Below are 22,035 nucleotides of genomic sequence, written 5' to 3' on the forward strand. Positions count from 1 at the left end.
CAGTCAGTACCTATTGGATTATGTGAATTTATTTAAGGACATTAATATTTAAATAATGCTATCAGATTATGTGAAACTTTCAAGAACTTCAGTGATGGTCAACGTTCACGGGATGACCTTGAAGTAAAATCCTTTGGATTTAGAACTGTGATTCTTCATTGGTGCTGACACTGTAACACATAACATTGGAATCTTCATTCAGAATACCTTTGGACTGCTTCCGGATTATTGTGAAATTGATAGTACAGTTTAGGATAATATTATATGAATTCATACACCGTAAGTTAGTTTAAATTCTTTCACTTTATAAGAGTTTATATTTTAAATAAATTTATATTTTGGAAAATGTAATGCTTGTTGGGTTTACCTTGTCTTGTTACTTGAGTTTAAGCCCCTAAACATAGATAAATGTGACGCATATGTCAATGACGTCGACATTCTAGAATAATTCATGGAAAGAAAGGCTTTCTTGGGTTGTAATCTGGACGTTGGCATACTTGCAGCTGACCATGGAAACGCAACATCGTATTGATTTTACTATGAAAAGATGCATTATGATAGGCACTAACCTTTCTATTGTGCTTTTCAGGGTGTCTTTTTAAGCCATTCCCTCCTGCTTGAGGTTCAATAAAAGTCTTCTATAGGTGTTTTGCAACAAAGGTCAGTTTACTTGAAACGTTTATCATCATCATCCTTGCGAATACCATGGTTTCAGCATGATGAATATAGGTACTTTTGAGTACTTTCCTTTAACTACCTAAACTAGTTAGAATGCCTAAACAATGTCCATAATGCTTTTACACTGCTAAAGACGTATGATAGATTAATTAAATTCCATTACATTATTTGGTAAACGTATACAATCTTTGTACATGACTGTTGCTCCCCAATACAAAACAAATATAGACACAAGTACATACGGAAAGACATACGTGAATACATACACAAGTACATACATGAAGACATGTGCAGACATAAGCGAATACATTTAATTACAGGGATAGCAATGACTATACTGTCTTTCGAAAGCTTTCTAACTTATTCATCCATCTCAATTTATATCACCTTCAACACTTCCCATTTGTTCTACACCAAGTGAATCATGTTTAACAAAATCAGAATCGGCTACAAAATAGGTAGACACTTTCTTTTTTGAGCTTGCAAAGACGTGGTTGCAGTAGCTGACATCAATGGTAGTTCATTCAGATGGTTGTTCAAAAGTGTTGTCCGATGGTTTCTTTTCTGGATAATGGCGTTACTTGATGTACAGTTTGTTTTGTTCACTAGAATAACAGGTTAATACTTTCAGGCACACTATTATTTTGGGATTATTGTGACTTAATTTCGAGACATCACTGTGATACATCAAGATTGTTAGCACATCAACACTTCCCCAGGCTGTTGGTACGTCAGCACTCTTAAGATTAGAATTCGTTCGAAATAATCGATGCTTTTGGACTTGTGATAGAACATTTAGGACTATGTAGGATTTTATTAACAATACTGTTAAGTTTCTTTTAAATGTTCCCGTAATATTCTATAGAAATAAGTTATTGGTTGAATTTTACAAAACGTGTTGGTATTCACACTTTTCCGTTACTTCGTTTAAAAACATTAAGTCGTACCCCACTTGTGACTCCTCCGAGATACGAGTTTCTTTAAAATATTTGAGAAAACTTCAAACAGTTATTGAAATTTAAATTCACTTTTTATCGGAATTATTTTAGTCCCTGGTATTTTAATTTCACGTATTTTAGAAATCTTTAGTGAAACTGATGAGCTTTCATTATGTTATATTAAGTGGAGAATTTTTAAAAACATTCTACAAAGGAATTGTTAAAGTTCTAGAAAAAAGGACGAATGGTTTCAGCTTGCCAGACAATATGATATTTTTGAAGCCAGGGGTTTATTTAACGAAACAAGAAGTAAAAAAGGTTTGGTCCAATAATTAGTGGAAAAGTATTTTTTTATAGAAGTGTTTTGTGTTTTATTAGGAATTCTCTATCTGGCTCTGAAATTAAATGAAAAGAATCGGAATAAAAAAACCCATTGGAATTAGAGTTAAGAAAGTTACAGCTTCAGGAAGAAGTGATGAAAATAAACAAATCAGAAAGAGGAAAGGGAGAGACAAATGCAACTGAAGAAAGAGGAAAGAGACACATGCAATTGCAGGAAGAAGAAGAAGAAAAGGAGAGAGAGAGAAACTGTAAATGTAAAAAGAGGAAGAGAGAAATAAAAGAGAAGCAAATGCAAAGAGAAAAAGAAGAAAGGGAAATGTAACTGAAATTAAAAAGATTAAAACTGTCAAGTGGAAAGCACGCCCTTAAACAAAAAGTCCAGGTTTTGTGTTTCAAAAAATATTAGATTGGTACCCACTAACAAAGAAGTTAATCAATGTTTTTCTTATTTTGAGAAAAATTTCAGAAATTTGAAATGGTCAAAAGAGCATCGAACTTTCGTATTACAAAGTGTACTTACCGACAAATCTCGTGAAGTTTACACTTCATTGTGGTGCAACGAAAGGCTAATTATGATGAGTTAAGGAATGTATCTGCAAGGGTTATGAGTTGGTACCTGAAGCTTATCGATAAAGGTTTAGGAACTATAGAAAATAAACTGGACAGACCCAAGTTGAGTGTGCAAGGAAATATAACAATTGTTTGATAGGTGGTGCTCAGCAAAGAAGTTTGATTAAGATTACGATAACATCAGAACACTCGTATTAGCTGAAGAGTTCAGGAATGACGTACATAGTACCATAAAGAAACTTTGGAAAATGCTGCTGCTACAGATGATGACTGAACGTTGACTCACAACGTTTCTTTTGTAAATACGTCTTCCTCTCGGCACGTTTGTTGGCATCTAGCCCACCCCGAATCTCATACGAGCACATCCGAATAAAAAATGGGCACAACCCATAGGGGTCAAACCTTTTATGAGACTGATCCGAAATATGTATCTCTTACTACGTGCACTTATAGCAAGAAACAAGGGCATGTTATTTCGGATTGCAACAGACTGTAATATCAAAGATTAAAGGAAGAATTATTCTAAATGCTCTTGTTTCTGAGAGGTCAAGGTCACAGTCTTGTATTGAAAGCAATGCATTGGTTGGTCAATAGATTATATTATGGAGATTTAAGAAGCATTCACGTCAATAGGAGGTACTAAATAATTTATCAGTGATTCTGCCAAGCCCATAACTACTTAAATATGAAGGGACACAAGAGCTTCTCGGATTCTTTTATCACCAGGTACGTTTCCAACATCAGAGAAGTCTTCTTCTAGTGAACCTTACTCAGGGAGTTGAGTGCGGCATTGTTAATGCTCCTCTCCACCGTGTAACTTTGTCATAAGACTTAGTCTCAGTACATATGACTATAGGAACATTGACTTCTTTATCCACCTGGATTATTCATTTAGTAGTAGGCAATGACATAGCTAGAGATATGGTTAATGCTAATCCCGTGTAACTGACAACCTTCGTTTGGATCAGAAAGTCGACCCTATTGAAAATGAGCTCCATGATTTATATCTTAGTTGTGCAGGTACTGAAAATATGACAAAAAGAGATATTGAGAACAAGGCAATTATTCTTCTTACTGACATATTTATTGGTTAGTCTTTTGATGAGGTCACTTTTGCTCCAGATATAGATCAAACAAGTAGTTTTGATCATTTTTCTCCTCTTTTGGTTACTCTGACTTTCTCTTTATTCTAATCAGGGTAACGCAGGATAATTACTAATTGTCACACAGGAACAAGAACACGAGTTCTCCTGTTTCAGAGGACTGTTAGCGAAACTGAAGACACAAAAGTACCTCTTTGTTATTTTGTGAACAGTGGGCCTTTGTGAAAAAATGGAGACTACCTGAGGTACCGGCCGGTGATGAGTGATAGGTGAGCTATTAAAGTGTTGCTCCTGAGTGATATCGACATGGAATTGTGTGTCTAGCACCATGAAATTCCTTTTGGCTGGTCATTTACTAGGCAATGTGACTTGTCAAAAGATTTTAAATAAATTTTAATGGACGAAAGTTAAAGTGATGTTTCAAATACTGTATATCTAGCAGCACTTGTCCATCGGTTGAAAAACCATAACAGAAGATATCTAAGGTTCATCTGCAACCTATTCCTACAATTCAATTTTATGAACCATTTATCAGAATAATGGTTGACTGTGTTGGTCCGTTACCTAATACCAAGTCAGGCAACCAATACTTATTGATCATAATGTTTGCATCCACATATTTTCAAAGGTAATTTCTTTTAAGGATATCAAAACGAAAACTATAGTAAACGTTTTGATAAAGTTTTTTTTTTTGAAACACATTTGAGCCTTCTCAATTCTGTTCAATTTCATCAAGGGTCAAAGGTAATGTCTCGAATTTCTAGCAAGTTGTGCATGAATTAGTTTATGTCTTCTGCCCACGATCCGGATTGTCAACGGGCTTTGCAAAGGTTTCATAAAATTCAGAACAATGCGATTCGGTCATATTGCTTTGATACAAGAAAATATTGGGATGAAAATGTTCCTTTGCTGTTGTTTGCTTTTTGGGAATCAGTTAAAGAATCATTCGGCTTTAGTACTTTTTTAACTAGTTATTTGACATAATGTCCGAGGACATGTGAAGTTATTAAAAATGAAACTTCTTTCAACCGAAGATGCAGAGATTAATGTTTTTACCATGTCTCTAATTTCAAATGTAAGTTGTCAAAGGCACACTTTTGAAGGAGCAGGACATAATCTTCAGTCTAGTAAGCCAGACATGAAATTAGTGTATGACACAAATACAAAGGAAAGAAGTTCTCAGCCTGGTGTTAGAGTTTTCTTCGTCAGCATAATCAGGAACATGATACTGAGATCTCCTGCTTGTGTCAGAGGACTATTAGTGAAACTGATGACACACAACTACCTGCTTGTTATTTTCTGGAAACTGGGCCAATGTCAGAAAATGGAGACTTCCCGAGTTACCCGCTGGTGACGAGTGGTAGGCGAGCTATCAAATTGTTGCTCCTGAGTGATATTGACAGGTAATTTGTTGTCTACCGCCATGAAAATCCTTTGGATGATAATTTAGGAGTCAACAAAATGTATCACAAGATCTTGTATAATTGTTATTTACCAAAACTTGAAGATGGTGTTTCAGATACTGTAGATTTGAACGCTCTTGTCCATCGGTTGGAAAGCCAAATCAGAAGATACCTAAGGCTCATCTGCAACCTATTCTTACAATTTGACGAACCATTTATCATAATAATAGTTGACTGTGCCAGTCCTTTGCCTAAGACCAAGTCAGCAACTAAAAATTGCAAAAACATAATGTGTACATCCATAGATTTCCAGAGGCAGTTCCGTTGAGGAATATTGACACGAAAACCATAGTAAATGTTTTGATAAAGACCTTTAAACACATTTTAGCCTTCTCAAATTTGTGCAATCTCATCAAGGGTCAAATGTTATGTCTGGAATTTTCCAGCAAGTTTAAGTCTTCTGCCTATCACCCGTAAAATCAAGGGGCTTTAAAAAGATTTCATCAAATGTTGAAGAATATAATTTGGTCATATTGCATTTATACAAGAAAACATTGTCTCTTGTTCGCTGTTAGGGAATCATTTCAAGAAACGTTAGGTTTTAGTGTTTTTGAACTAGTTTTTTGGACAGACTGTCCGAGGGCCATTTAAGTTACTAAACGAGAAACTTCTTTCAACAGAAGATGCGTAGATTACTTTTTGGACCATGTTTATGATTTCCAGTGTAAGTTGTCCAAGCCACGCTTTTTTGTAGCAAGACATTATCTCCAGTCTAGTCAGTCAAGAATGAAATTAACATATGACAGAAATACAAATGAAAGAAATTTTCAGTCTAATGCTAGAGTTTTCAAGCTGTCTTGTAGGGATCTCAAAATCTTCTTCAGGAAAAATACTAAAGTCCGTGTAAGATGAAATAGTAATTGACTGAATTTATATTATTAATAATCATGGGAACAGGAAATGGAAACAACTTTGCCACTGAAATATTTTGAAAGGATATGTTTATGAGAAAGCCCTGTTGATCATTCATTCAATTTATTGTACCTGTCACAACCACAAGAAACGAGTGAAATGAAAAAGCTTATTATGAATATGAACACTTCTTTCCAAAAGTCAAACACTAACTAATAAAATCCACCATGGCTTTGAAACTGTTGATTCTACACCTGTGAAACAACATCCTGAAAGGATGAATCATCCTAAGCAGAAATGTTCGGAAACAGAAGTTCATTATTTAGGCCTTCTAAATGTATCAATTTTCAATAAACCAAATAGGTTCATCCATACTTTCGATCTGACATCCTCTTTGCTTGTTTTAGCTAAAGTCATCCTTATTGATCTATGTTACTGTATCCTTCAGTTGTTTTTCATGAGAAATCGACCTATTGGTTCCGTTAGATGTGCCAATTGCAGATATATTTTTGACCGAGGAAGATCAAATTTATTAAATGTCGACCTTTTCCATCAGCTCCTAATTTATAATCCTAATCAAGTTAAATCATTTCAGGTTTTTGGTCACTAAAGGTAAACATTGCTCACGTCATCCATTTTTATTTCAACATTTTCAGCATGTTTTGAAAAATAATACCTTACTGACAAAACTGTTTACATCCAATTCTGTATTTTTTCTTGTCAATAAAGTCTGCCTCCCAGTGTTCATTTATGTGAGTAGGGTAATCTCTTCTTTAAGGGTTTATTTCGCTTGCTTGTGGAATGTGTTGGTCGATTGTTCTGTTAATCATTCTTTAAACTCAGAGTATTATCACAAAGTCAGTAGAATTAACTTCTGCAGCGGGTATTTATACTCTCTACAATTTACAAAGTACTTCCTTATCCCTCAGCCATGTACCAATCGCTCTTAGTGACGCACTCGATAGTGGAGAAGACGCGGGTGCAATATTAGGATATGTATTGAACTCCTGCTCCTGTGTCTGGCACAAAGGTCTTATTAATAAAACTTAAAAGCTATGGAACAGATCACATCTGATTATCACCAGTTATCTTTCTAATAGATTATAATGTGTTGTCGTGAAAACTGCATAATATCTGTTTCAGCTGAGATGCTGCAATATTCAGCTCTAAAACCGTTATTGTTTCTTGCATACATCAGCGATACTGATGATGATCAACCTAACCTCGCCGGACTTTCTGCCGACGACAGTTTTCTTTCCTACTCTTCTTGGCGAATGCTAGATATAAAGTGTTACAATCAAATATTGAAAATATGGTTTAAAAGAGTATTTAAATCACTGTAAGATTCATCAAATACAAATTAAATAGAAAATCCGTAGATATAACTTTGACACCCAAATTGATGCATATCTTAGAACAATGAAATATTGTTTGGGATGGATGTTCAAATGCAGATAGATTAGACAGGCTACATTTAGATGCTGCTGGTGAATTTCCAGGTCTAACCTGAAGTGTCTACGAAAGCAATATTAATGAGGAAGCGGCTGATTTCAGGGAGAAGAAACCTTAATATACAATTTACGACATCAACAAAACTTCTCTAGATAAAATGTCAGATTTAAAATAGCATCAAAACATTTGACAAAATGCATTAATATAATCAGAATCACATCGCAAATAATTTGCTATTCACACGAAAATGAGAAACCAAGGTACCCACCTTAAAAAGATTGTATGTCTATCACTAGCAAAGTCTTACGTAACTGTTGGTAAAACCGAAAATGCATATTATTATTTCCCATTTGCAGTCAATGCACAAATCAAAGGCAAAATCTAAACCTTGGTTTTAACTAGTTATTCGTTTCCATTTCTACAAAACTGGCTCACAATAATTCAAAATGAAAGAAAACAAGATTTGTTATTCTTCTTCAAAATTATCATTGTTGACTTATCTTGGATATCTTCTTTACTTTTTGTGTTAGTTTATTTTTATATCGCTTGTCCTGTATCATTAAAAAGTATCACAATATTTGTATGGAAAAACTCTTATTATCTAATGTATGATGACTTGTACCAGGTCCCCGTTTACATTAGTTAGGAAATAAAATACGTTTAAACCAACATTGCTGTAAATTTTGCCATTTACACATTTATATATTCATCCGTATTAAATATGAAATTTATACTGACCTGTTTAAACCTTCTTGTTATCATGGCTAATAATTTTCATTTCTATGTTGTAGCCAAATACAAATATGTGCTTGAACTAGCGTCAAATATATAATTTATTCCTTTATATACTGGATGTTTGAACCAAGATACTATCGTTACCTTTGCAGCTAATGTATGTGGATTCATCATTAAATGCTTGAACCACCCTACTCTCATCACCTATGCAGCTAATGTATGTGGATTCATCATTAAATGCTTGAACCACCCTATTCTCATGACCTATGCACCTAATGTATGTGGATTCATCATTAAGTGCTTGAACCACCCTACTCTCATGACCTATGCAGCTAATGTATGTGGATTCATCATTAAATGCATGAACCACCCTATTCTCATGACCTATGCAGCTAATGTATGTGGATTCATCATTAAATGCATGAACCACCCTACTCTCATGACCTATGCAGCTAATGTATGTGGATTCATCATTAAATGCATGAACCACCCTATTCTCATGACCTATGCAGCTAATGTATGTGGATTCATTAATTAAATGCATGAATCTCCCTACTCTCATGACCTATGCAGCTAATGTATGTGGATTCATTAATTAAATGCACGAATCAACCTACTGTCATGACCTATGCACCTAATGTATGTGGATTCATCATTAAATGCATGAACCACCCTACTCTCATGGGGGCCCCGAATGGCCGAGTGTTCTAAAGCGCTCTCCGTTATGGTTCACTGCCATCTCACCTCTGTCTGCGTCGGATCGAGTCTCGAATTCAGCCAGTATGGGTATGTGAGAAAGCTTGCCAGTAGCTTCTCGTGGGTAGGTGGTTCTTTCCGGTTTTTTTCCGGGTTCTTCCTCCACCATTAATACTGGCCGCCATGTAGAGCCTATCGTGTGCTGAAAACTGGCGTTAAACCCCATAACAACAACAACAACCTACTCTCATGACCTATGCAGCCAATGTATGTGGATTCATCGTTAAATGCATGAGCCACCCTACTCTCATGACCTATGCAGCTAATGTATGTGGATTCATCATTAAATGCAATATGTGAAGATCATTTTTCTGAAGTTTATCCTTGATACATAAATTCAGCAAAGCCACATTTGTATTTTCATGTATGATATTTTATAGCATGAAGAAATCTCTGCACGCTCTTATCCCATCCAAAGCCTACAAACAATACATGTTTTAAGGTGATACCGATATTGTTACTTTCATTTGAAAGGTGTGAAATATGTGTACCGCTCTATAAAAGCTGTTGAACTCATTACCATATGACATTGTGACAATATTTGTAATGTTTAAAGGTTGCAATTGACTTTTTATTATTGTCTTCCTGGTCTAAATGGTCCAGTAATTTTAAAATAGTACGACTAGTCTAGTGCGTATGAATTTTGATATTTAAAAATTCTTGTATCTCCACACGGAATTTTAAAACGGGGGAAAATAATGGTGAAGCAACCGCATTTTTGAGCTATTAAAAGTCGTTGCCAGTTTCTGCTATTAAGGTTTATTTACACTTGTTCCGTTCTACTTTTTTGGGCCGCAGTGGTTCAGAAGATATCGCGTTGAACCCGTTACTAGAGGGGTGCATATTTGATTCACTCAATCCGATTAAACCGCGTCCGCTACTAACGTGTGTGCTTGGACAAGACACTTTATTTTACTTACATCTTCACCACATAACATTGAAAATTTTAATTTGCCGTAAAACACCAAAGAAAACACCCACAAAAACGTTTATTAATATCTCAAACATTTCGTGGGCTGTGGAAATCGCTAGAAGACCATATGAATATGAAGAAGTAAAAGAAAAAACGCCAACATTACGTTCCAAGAAGTTGCATTTCTCATTGTTCATTTTTAAAAGCCCACGCCCACGAACACAGACATACACACATACACACACACACACCTTCTAGTTCAAGCGGTAAGCAGTTATGCTTGGCAGAAAGAGTTTTTACAATTTGCAACAATTTCATGATGTCTTCAACGCATCTAGTACCAAAGCGATCTATAACAGAAACTGAAAATTAATTTAGTCCAAAATATTAATTCTTTCTGACATTCGAAAGACTTTTGGGGAGACAAAGATGTAGTCTTAAATTTCAGCAACATCAGATATGCAACCTGAAATGCAAAAATAAACTAAATTCATCAAACTGCAATGCAATTTATTCATCAAAGTGTTCTAAATGCAATGCAGTCTATTCATCAAAGTGTTCTAAATGCAATACATTCGTCAAAATACATTTTATTCATGAAGCTTCTGCATAGACATCCTGAACTGTGAATCGCAGAGATAGTTTGTCCGATTGATATTACATTCCATGTGTTCACAATTTACTCAATATCCACCACGTTTAGTAAAATGTTAATATTACAACCCGTGTAAGTAATTGCACATAACGACTCCAGAAACCTGCGAAGCGTTTGACACAATATGTTATTAATAATTTCGGGCCTTACATGCTGATGGTTATTTAATCAAAATCAAATATTGTGGGGGTCAAACCGCGAAAGACAGGATACGTACAGACAATTAGATTACTATCCAAGAATATCAAATAAGTTTAGATATAGTTGAATATAAGAATTTTATTTTCAATTGAAACAGTGCTCCAAAAGTTGGAAAGTTGTGTTTTATGTGTATATTCTCTTAATGTACTGTTATCTCATGTATTTTCTTCTCATGACAAACATATTTGACAAAACAACTTTAGTTCACTGAAAAATTCATATGGAATAACTTCAGCATAACTGAATCATTTTGAAAACTTAAAAACAAAAATCAATCACGTTATATTAGTAGATAATTCATATCGCTTTATATTATTCAATTATAGGCTGATATGAAAACCACATACTTGATGCATTATTGCCCGGGTCGAGTGGGTAACAAAAATAATATTTTGATCGATGTAATAGATATGGATTTAAGAGATATACAATAGAATAACAAGATCCCTCGTATATAAAGAATAGCAATTTAATCAATTATATTGCACAAAAATAAATCTTATGACATCTATTTCAACAAGTACAAACGTTGTCCCTGCATCGTTTCAACTCTGGTAATTTTCCGATACGTAGTACTAAACTGACATCGCTTTGACCAATTTGTCTCACCGTTATCAAACAGAAACTTCATCATTGTTCTATTTAATTTCTTTATTCCTATGGTCATTTAAGAATCATCTTTAAAATAATAAGTTTTATATAACTACAAATTAAAGTTATAAACCTCAGACGAATAGGTTTGCTCCCATAAACTTGTAGAAGGGTGTCGTCCACTATCACGAAGTCATATTGCCGGAACACCGACCGTACATCACTTGAAGATGTCACCTGATCTTTTTATAGATCCCAGCAGGGTTTCGCACAAGTATGGAAAGCTGCAAATGCAAACATGATTTCCGTGACGTTTGCTTTCATTATTTTCTTAGATGTGGATTATGCGAAAATACTACTTAACAATCAGCTGATCATTGACATGCTACTAAACAAACAATGGGATCGAATAAACAATAAAATAAAATATGAAATTAATGGATGGAATAACACAGATCCGAGTAAAGATTTAGAACAGAACGAAACTAACCTCCGACAGTAAAATATAACAATTTAATCAAATCTTTAAGCAAATTGAAATTGAGCATGACATTTTAAGTATACGCTTTCTTTTAGAAATAGAATTACAAAACTTATAAGAAATGTAATTAGCCGTTCAGTCATACCGATCAAGCAAATTTCATCATAGAATCGAACGAACGATCGAACCCATTATGCTCAGCATGCTGCATAACCTGGCTGCTTTCGGTACTCTCAAGGTCAACGTTTGTTACAGTTCAGAGTCGCCGTATTCCTTCTCTATTCGAGTCATCAACATAGTTTGGTTGTCTCCTTGTTTTAACACTTCGTGGTACAGATATGGATATATTTCCCCTTAAAAAAAACAACAACACAGGAACCAAAATATTAAGTAGGCTCTTTTTACTCCTGGGATCGAACAATAATCCCTACTCATGATACGTCAGATACCATCTTATCGTAATCCAATAAGACTAAGGCTAATGTGGGTGAGTTAACAACCTGCCGTTGATACACAACTCTATTACAATGAACTTAATGTCTTCTCCTAGCGCTCGCCGCATTCCTAAATGGACTATGACATTACCTCGACAAAGCGTACTACGCCTCTGTGGGCTATAAATCACTAAATGAACTGTGTCGGTTAAATGCGCCGATTTCTCGATTGAAAAGAATTCACAACTTAATTACACGAATCAGTTAATGGACTTCTCATCTTGTCCCAACTACATTTTTTGCTAAACAGCAATTCATTCCGTTTGCATAACATTTCCAGACAAAGTAAAATCAATTCCTATCCTTTAAGACAGATAAATCCAATAATGCTCAGCATGAAATTTCTATTATATACAAAGGAGTAACTTCAATGAATTCTCTCGAAATTCATATCAAGGTAATATTGTTTGACACTCAAGACAAATTAGTATTTACGACTCTGTGGTCATAAACTAAGTCACAAAAAGAAGGAAAACCAGTAAGTTTTGTTAAACTTTAATAATTTAATCCTAAACATTATAAGTGAAAATGTGAGAAGAACTTGAAGTATCAGAATGGAATCCACATTGTCCTAAAAACATTCTCTGAATCTCCAAAAGAGTGAACATTTCCGTATAAATTTCAAAACTGGAAATATACTGGTCTGGCAAGAATCGTGACTTTGTTAAAATTGCGTTGTCCAGATCTCCTCTGAATAACTCACAATAGTTCCAAAATAATATTATGGTCCAAATGAGCATTTATTCATGTGATATTCTAGATTTTGCAACTGTTAAATTGAATTGTAACTTTGGAAAATGGTTGCAGTGTGTAAAATTAGTTATTATGGATATTTGAATAATTGTGTACACTTGTGGGAGTGTCATGTACTGATTGTTATGCTATTGTTCAGTATAATGAGATTAAGAATATATATACTGATGTGACGCAATTTATTGATGTCTGTATGATAAGTAGTTGATACCGTGCTTTTATTACGACGTTGTTTACCATACAAGAGCGTATGGGTATTTCGATGCGCACGAATTCGTGACCGAAAAATGTAATAACCTTTATCTGATGATTGATTGTTGGTTTAGTATGAGACGAGATGGCTAAGTAAATATGCTAACGTCCTTGTGTTTTCACAGGAAGCTTTTATGGGACAGACGTCCGGTGTGGTTTAGTCCCGAGTCTCTAGGAGAGAGACGGAATAGAGACTAGTGAAGAAGTCTATAGTGAATCGAAGGCTAGTTGGAGAGCAGAGTCCAGGAGGAGGAGGAAAAGGAGTCGAGGAGGAGGAGAGAAGGAGCAGTCTATAAAAGGAGTTAGGAGGGAAGTAGGAAGTAGAGAAGAAATTGCGGGATAGGAGAGATACAAATGAGTAGAAAACAAGGACAGGTGGAAAAGCGATCTCACACTATAAATAAAAGGATGCAATAGGCTATCACTTGGTCGAGAAGAAGAAGAGTGATTGAGACATTATTATCATTTGAATATTGAATTGTATCAAATTGTTATTCTTTTGAATTTCACCTTTTGTGTTCTCAGTAATGTAACTGTCGGCATTGCTGACTGGGGGCTCGGAGCCTTACCTCTCTCTATCACTAATTTTACTCCCTACACAATGAAACACGGGGTGGGACTTCTATGGTAATTTACATAATATATTGGGAGTACCCTTCCCCCAATCCTACCAAACGCCATAAATTGCAAGATTTGCTCTAATAATAATAATAATAATAATAATAATAATAATGTGGACTTAGTGCAGTGCCTAATCTTTAAAAGTTTTAAGCGCTTTACAATATTCGATAACAGAAAACATATACAACGACAAGATTATGAAATAACACAAACAAAATCATGCTGACAATATTTCAGGCAGTAGACAGCATTTAGTCTTTAAGTCTGTTCTTGTAGTCAAAACAAGGATTTTTTTTAAGAGTGCTCTTGAATGAGATCAGTATATTTGTGTCTAAAACCAATGTGGCTGGGTCGTGGTCCGCAAAAGAACGATGTCGATATGACTTCGTTTTTACAATTGGAATAATAAGAATACGAATGTCAGAAGAGGAGCGTAAGTTTCTAGATGGCGTGCAATCCTGGCCGAGGTTAGATAGGTATATTGAACTGGAGCCAGTCAACGAAATGTGGCATAGAGAACAGATATTTTGTTTGATTATGGATCGAACGGGTAGCAAGTGAAGGTTACAAGGTAGGTTGGAGAGGTACTTAGATATTCGTAATATAAGAATAATCAGAGCAGCTGTGTTTTGAAGTTTCTGTAGCAGATACCAAGACAGATGTTAATGACAATAATCCAGCCTTGATAGCATTAAGTAACACACAAGTGTTCTAGGATCATCATCTGAAAGAAAATTGCGATAAAAGCTATGTCTCGGCTCCAGATGCGCAGTCTTGTATATATTCATGAATGTCGGTATAAGGAGAGAATGATGTCGAGATTCACACCTTGGTTTCGTAATGACTGTGTAAATTATATTTGGTATTGTTGATGCCTATTGTTTGAAGTAAAGGATGTGAATGAGAAAGCTTTGAGTGGTGATCAGGATGGCTTGAATTTTATCATCATTCATTTGTCACTTGTTATATGTCATGCATGACTTCACATCGGAATTGCACCTCTCTAGTCCTTGGATGGTAGCCTCAATTTCGGTTTGGTTGCTAGATTTGTATATTTGACTGTCGTCTGGGTACAATTGGTGAGATACTGGATGTCCAGCTATAACATCTGAGAGCGGCTGTGTGTATATAATGAAGAGAACGGAGTCAAGAACAAAGCCTTGCGGTACACCAAAACATAGAACCAAATTGCATGGAATGTTGTCCATAATTGGACACGATTTGTATCCTGTAGACTAAGTAGGACTTGATCCATAATAAGTTTGCATAGTGATTTCCAAGCACATGTTGGAGACGGTGAAAAAATATATCATGGTCTATTGTGTCAAATGCCGAAAACAAGTCAAGGTGGGTGGGGGGTGAGGACTGTAGTCTTTCCATTATCCAAACAAGAGAGCAGCTAGTCTACTACGCTCAGAATGTCAGTCTTAGTAGTAAGACGAAAGGTGATGTGCAAACTGCACAATGCTAAAAAGTATATTTGAATTCCGATGAGAAACACATTGGGATAGAACAACTTTTAAAAAGAATTTTTTATTATTTTTAAAACATGAATAAAACTTTAGAAACAGAGTGGTTGTTCTTTAATTCATTATAGTTAAGCGTCTATTTGTTCAACATAGGCTTTATAATGGCAGTTTTGAAAAATGATGGGAATTACCCGAGTGAGAGAGAAATATCGATAACATCAGGTAGTTAAAGCAATGTTGAATCTAACCACTCAAGCTGCAGTGATATCTCGGACTAGGATAGAGGAGTTCACATGATTTTGGGCCGCTCTTCATCACAGTTGTATGTACCATATCCATATAGACAGGTTCAAAAACTATTTAAGGTTGACGTTAATATTCTGTATCACAACTTTATGGAGGCGATTAGTCACTTGAACTTTTGCTGTCAAGCTTATCTCTAATGGATTGCATTTTGTCACGAAAGAAATTTCCAAACAGATCCGGAAGGTCGACGTGAGAGACGGCTGTTTGATGTGTTGTAAATATATATTGCTTGACATTAGCTTTTCGTAATCTTTAGCACTGGATTAGGCCAATTTTTCTGCAGGAGATTCACCCAGCTTGTTGTTTCGGCAAGGAGGGCGGTAGAGGTGAAATAAATGGACTGACCTTTATTCAATTATGGTTGAGATTTGGATCCGTTTTAACGATGTGTGGTCAAACTTGAATCTTGTGGTGTGTTTAAGGCATTGGTCTCTGGAGTTATTTGCGATGGCAGCAATTTCACCTCGCGCGAGTCGAGTGGGAACTTGATGGAATAACCAGAGGGTGTTAGATCCGTCCAGTTTGGCTTATCGCCTGTTGTTTGTTTTTTTAAAGCCATGTTTCTGTTCAGAAAAAGACGTCCATATTCGGGCAGTTGATAAAGTTAACTATTTCTGTGCGGCTTTGCTGTTTGAGCGTTGAATAATTTAATGCGAATCTGTTGCTCAGAATTCAAGATTGAAGATTCAAAGAGGAATTTGAATTAAGTTATCCAAATTACGGTAAAGATTTCAATTTCTGTGAAGGAAAGGGCTAAAGGCAGATAACTGGAACTTTTCCTCTTGTTCTATGCTGGCCAGCTTTGAAACAACGTTTCTTTTTATCACTCCGTTTACATTTAAGTAAAGCTAAATGTAATCCCAAACGTCAAGTCTAGTGCACAAATGTAGCATGGATTGGTTATTCAATGCAAACAACGTGGGTTGAATTCTCCAGAGATGAAGCCTTTGCCTGATAATTTCATGGAATTGCCTATGTGTTCGTCCTTTTCAGCAAGATAAAACCACTAGAACCACAATGCACAGCTGATAATAAATTAGGTTTAGTAATTTCGGAAGCAATCTGCCTCTTAATCCCAGTTAAAAGTGATAACAGATAAAAATGAATACAACACTGGCATGACACACTAAAACTTGGAAAGGTATAATTATGCATAACACAGGGTATGTACAAATTTATTTAAACTAGAAATTGAACTTACCCTTTTGAAATTTGAGATCGCCTCAAACGTTATATCCAACATGAGTAAAACAATAAGATAAAATATGGTGTATTTGAAGGAAATTTCTTTATATTTATTGAAACTTTTGTTTTCTTTGTATCTCTGTTGGCACCATATTCCAATAATTCAAGTTATCCAAGAAATATACATGTAAATAATAAGGATAGAGAGCTATGTAAATTAGAAAGAGTTCGAATGCAGATGAAAGAGCAAAAGCAGACATGTACATGTATATAGACAAATGAAGCAGAGAGAGAGAGAGAGAGAGAGAGACTGTATGTAATGATTTATTTATACTCCCAACTCATGGATTTGTGAATATTTAATGTAGTCAATTGCAAATCGGCGACATGCATCAACATATTTTAATTCTACCTTTGAAAATGGTTTGAGAACACATGTTTGTCCATTTAATTGGTTGTCAAGCAGTTTGTATCGAGTCTCCTGTAACTATCACGTTAACAATATATCCAATGCTGCATGTTATTGCTACATTTATCTAACATCATTCATGCTTTAAACGGCATCCTTCTGGTAATTAATCGTTTCATATGAATGCCTTTTATTCACAAACACAGACTAGTCAAAGAAATATCACGATTTGTATTTTTAGAAATTAACAACTACTCAGTACAAGTCGGTGACATGCATTAAAACATTCGTTGGAAAGCCATTGTTCAGAGACGGCAATCAGACATATCCACCTGAACGTCAGGCAATCCTTCATACGTACATATGTTACGACTACAATGTAACTGAAACGTTAGAAAAAATATATCATGGTCTATTGTGCCAAATGCCGAAAACAAGTCAAGGTGGGTGGGGGGTGAGGACTGTAGTATTTCCATTATCCAAACAAGAGAGCAGCTAGTCTACTACGCTCAGAATGTCAGTCTTAGTAGTAAGACGAAAGGTGATGTGCAAACTGACAATGCTAAAAAGTATATTTGAATTCCGATGAGAAACACATTGGGATAGAACAACTTTTAAAAAGAATTTTTTATTATTTTTAAAACATGAATAAAACTTTAGAAACAGAGTGGTTGTTCTTTAATTCATTATAGTTAAGCGCCTGTTTGTTCAACATAGGCTTTATAATGGCAGTTTTGAAAAATGATGGGAATTACCCGAGTGAGAGAGAAATATCGATAACATCAGGTAGTTAAAGCAATGTTGAATCTAACCACTCAAGCTGCAGTGATATCTCGGACTAGGATAGAGGAGTTCACATGATTTTGGGCCGCTCTTCATCACATTTGTATGTACCATATCCATATAGATAGGTTCAAAAACTATTTAAGGTTGACGTTAATATTCTGTATCACAACTTTATGGAGGCGATTAGTCACTTGAACTTTTGCTGTCAAGCTTATCTCTAATGGATTGCATTTTGTCACGAAAGAAATTTCCAAACAGATCCGGAAGGTCGACGTGAGAGACGGCTGTTTGATGTGTTGTAAATATATATTGCTTGACATTAGCTTTTCGTAATCTTTAGCACTGGATTAGGCCAATTTTTCTGCAGGAGATTCACCCAGCTTGTTGTTTCGGCAAGGAGGGCGGTAGAGGTGTAATAAATGGACTGACCTTTATTCAATTATGGTTGAGATTTGGATCAGTTTTAACGATGTGTGGTCAAACTTGAATCTTGTGGTGTGTTTAAGGCATTGGTCTCTGGAGTTATTTGCGATGGCAGCAATTTCACCTCGCGCGAGTCGAGTGGGAACTTGATGGAATAACCGGAGGGTGTTAGATCCGTCCAGTTTGGCTTATCGCCTGTTGTTTGTTTTTTTTAAAGCCATGTTTCTGTTCAGAAAAAGACGTCCATATTCTGGCAGTTGATAAAGTTAACTATTTCTGTGCGGCTTTGCTGTTTGAGCGTTGAATAATTTAATGCGAATCTGTTGCTCAGAATTCAAGATTGAAGATTCAAAGAGGAATTTGAATTAAGTTATCCAAATTACGGTAAAGATTTCAATTTCTGTGAAGGAAAGGGCTAAAGGCAGATAACTGGAACTTTTCCTCTTGTTCTATGCTGGCCAGCTTTGAAACAACGTTTCTTTTATCACTCCGTTTACATTTAAGTAAAGCTAAATGTAATCCCAAGCGTTAAGTCTAGTGCACAAATGTAGCATGGATTGGTTATTCAATGCAAACAACGTGGGTTGAATTCTCCAGAGATGAAACCTTTGCCTGATAATTTCATGGCATTGCCTATGTGCTCGTCCTTTTCAGCAAGATAAAACCACTAGAACCACAATGCACAGCTGATAATAAATTAGGTTTAGTAATTTCGGAAGCAATCTGCCTCTTAATCCCAGTTAAAAGTGATAACAGATAAAAATGAATACAACACTGGCATGACACACTAAAACTTGGAAAGGTATAATTATGCATAACACAGGGTATGTACAAATTTATTTAAACTAGAAATTGAACTTACCCTTTTGAAATTTGAGATCGCCTCAAACGTTATATCCAACATGAGTAAAACAATAAGATAAAATATGGTGTATTTGAAGGAAATTTCTTTATATTTATTGAAACTTTTGTTTTCTTTGTATCTCTGTTGGCACCATATTCCAATAATTCAAGTTATCCAAGAAATATACATGTAAATAATAAGGATAGAGAGCTATGTAAATTAGAAAGAGTTCGAATGCAGATGAAAGAGCAAAAGCAGACATGTGCATGTATATAGACAAATGAAGCAGAGAGAGAGAGAGAGAGAGAGAGAGAGAGACTGTATGTAATGATTTATTTATACTCCCAACTCATGGATTTGTGAATATTTAATGTAGTCAATTGCAAATCGGCGACATGCATCAACATATTTTAATCCTACCTTTGAAAATGGTTTGAGAACACATGTTTGTCCATTTAATTGGTTGTCAAGCAGTTTGTATCGAGTCTCCTGTAACTATCACGTTAACAATATATCCAATGCTGCATGTTAGTGCTACATTTATCTAACATCATTCATGCTTTAAACGGCATCCTTCTGGTAATTAATCGTTTCATATGAATGCCTTTTATTCACAAACACAGACTAGTCAAAGAAATATCACGATTTGTATTTTTAGAAATTAACAACTACTCAGTACAAGTCGGTGACATGCATTAAAACATTCGTTGGAAAGCCATTGTTCAGAGACGGCAATCAGACATATCCACCTGAACGTCAGGCAATCCTTCATACGTACATATGTTACGACTACAATGTAACTGAAACGTTAGAAAAAATATATCATGGTCTATTGTGTCAAATGCCGAAAACAAGTCAAGGTGGGTGGGGGGTGAGGACTGTAGTATTTCCATTATCCAAACAAGAGAGCAGCTAGTCTACTACGCTCAGAATGTCAGTCTTAGTAGTAAGACGAAAGGTGATGTGCAAACTGACAATGCTAAAAAGTATATTTGAATTCCGATGAGAAACACATTGGGATAGAACAACTTTTAAAAAGAATTTTTTATTATTTTTAAAACATGAATAAAACTTTAGAAACAGAGTGGTTGTTCTTTAATTCATTATAGTTAAGCGCCTGTTTGTTCAACATAGGCTTTATAATGGCAGTTTTGAAAAATGATGGGAATTACCCGAGTGAGAGAGAAATATCGATAACATCAGGTAGTTAAAGCAATGTTGAATCTAACCACTCAAGCTGCAGTGATATCTCGGACTAGGATAGAGGAGTTCACATGATTTTGGGCCGCTCTTCATCACATTTGTATGTACCATATCCATATAGATAGGTTCAAAAACTATTTAAGGTTGACGTTAATATTCTGTATCACAACTTTATGGAGGCGATTAGTCACTTGAACTTTTGCTGTCAAGCTTATCTCTAATGGATTGCATTTTGTCACGAAAGAAATTTCCAAACAGATCCGGAAGGTCGACGTGAGAGACGGCTGTTTGATGTGTTGTAAATATATATTGCTTGACATTAGCTTTTCGTAATCTTTAGCACTGGATTAGGCCAATTTTTCTGCAGGAGATTCACCCAGCTTGTTGTTTTGGCAAGGAGGGCGGTAGAGGTGTAATAAATGGACTGACCTTTATTCAATTATGGTTGAGATTTGGATCAGTTTTAACGATGTGTGGTCAAACTTGAATCTTGTGGTGTGTTTAAGGCATTGGTCTCTGGAGTTATTTGCGATGGCAGCAATTTCACCTCGCGCGAGTCGAGTGGGAACTTGATGGAATAACCGGAGGGTGTTAGATCCGTCCAGTTTGGCTTATCGCCTGTTGTTTGTTTTTTTTAAAGCCATGTTTCTGTTCAGAAAAAGACGTCCATATTCTGGCAGTTGATAAAGTTAACTATTTCTGTGCGGCTTTGCTGTTTGAGCGTTGAATAATTTAATGCGAATCTGTTGCTCAGAATTCAAGATTGAAGATTCAAAGAGGAATTTGAATTAAGTTATCCAAATTACGGTAAAGATTTCAATTTCTGTGAAGGAAAGGGCTAAAGGCAGATAACTGGAACTTTTCCTCTTGTTCTATGCTGGCCAGCTTTGAAACAACGTTTCTTTTATCACTCCGTTTACATTTAAGTAAAGCTAAATGTAATCCCAAGCGTTAAGTCTAGTGCACAAATGTAGCATGGATTGGTTATTCAATGCAAACAACGTGGGTTGAATTCTCCAGAGATGAAACCTTTGCCTGATAATTTCATGGCATTGCCTATGTGCTCGTCCTTTTCAGCAAGATAAAACCACTAGAACCACAATGCACAGCTGATAATAAATTAGGTTTAGTAATTTCGGAAGCAATCTGCCTCTTAATCCCAGTTAAAAGTGATAACAGATAAAAATGAATACAACACTGGCATGACACACTAAAACTTGGAAAGGTATAATTATGCATAACACAGGGTATGTACAAATTTATTTAAACTAGAAATTGAACTTACCCTTTTGAAATTTGAGATCGCCTCAAACGTTATATCCAACATGAGTAAAACAATAAGATAAAATATGGTGTATTTGAAGGAAATTTCTTTATATTTATTGAAACTTTTGTTTTCTTTGTATCTCTGTTGGCACCATATTCCAATAATTCAAGTTATCCAAGAAATATACATGTAAATAATAAGGATAGAGAGCTATGTAAATTAGAAAGAGTTCGAATGCAGATGAAAGAGTAAAAGCAGACATGTACATGTATATAGACAAATGAAGGAGAGAG

This window comes from Sinohyriopsis cumingii, chromosome 19 (genome assembly GCF_028554795.1).
Source record: "Sinohyriopsis cumingii isolate HCF-2022 chromosome 19, ASM2855479v2, whole genome shotgun sequence".
NCBI lineage: Eukaryota > Metazoa > Mollusca > Bivalvia > Unionida > Unionidae > Sinohyriopsis > Sinohyriopsis cumingii.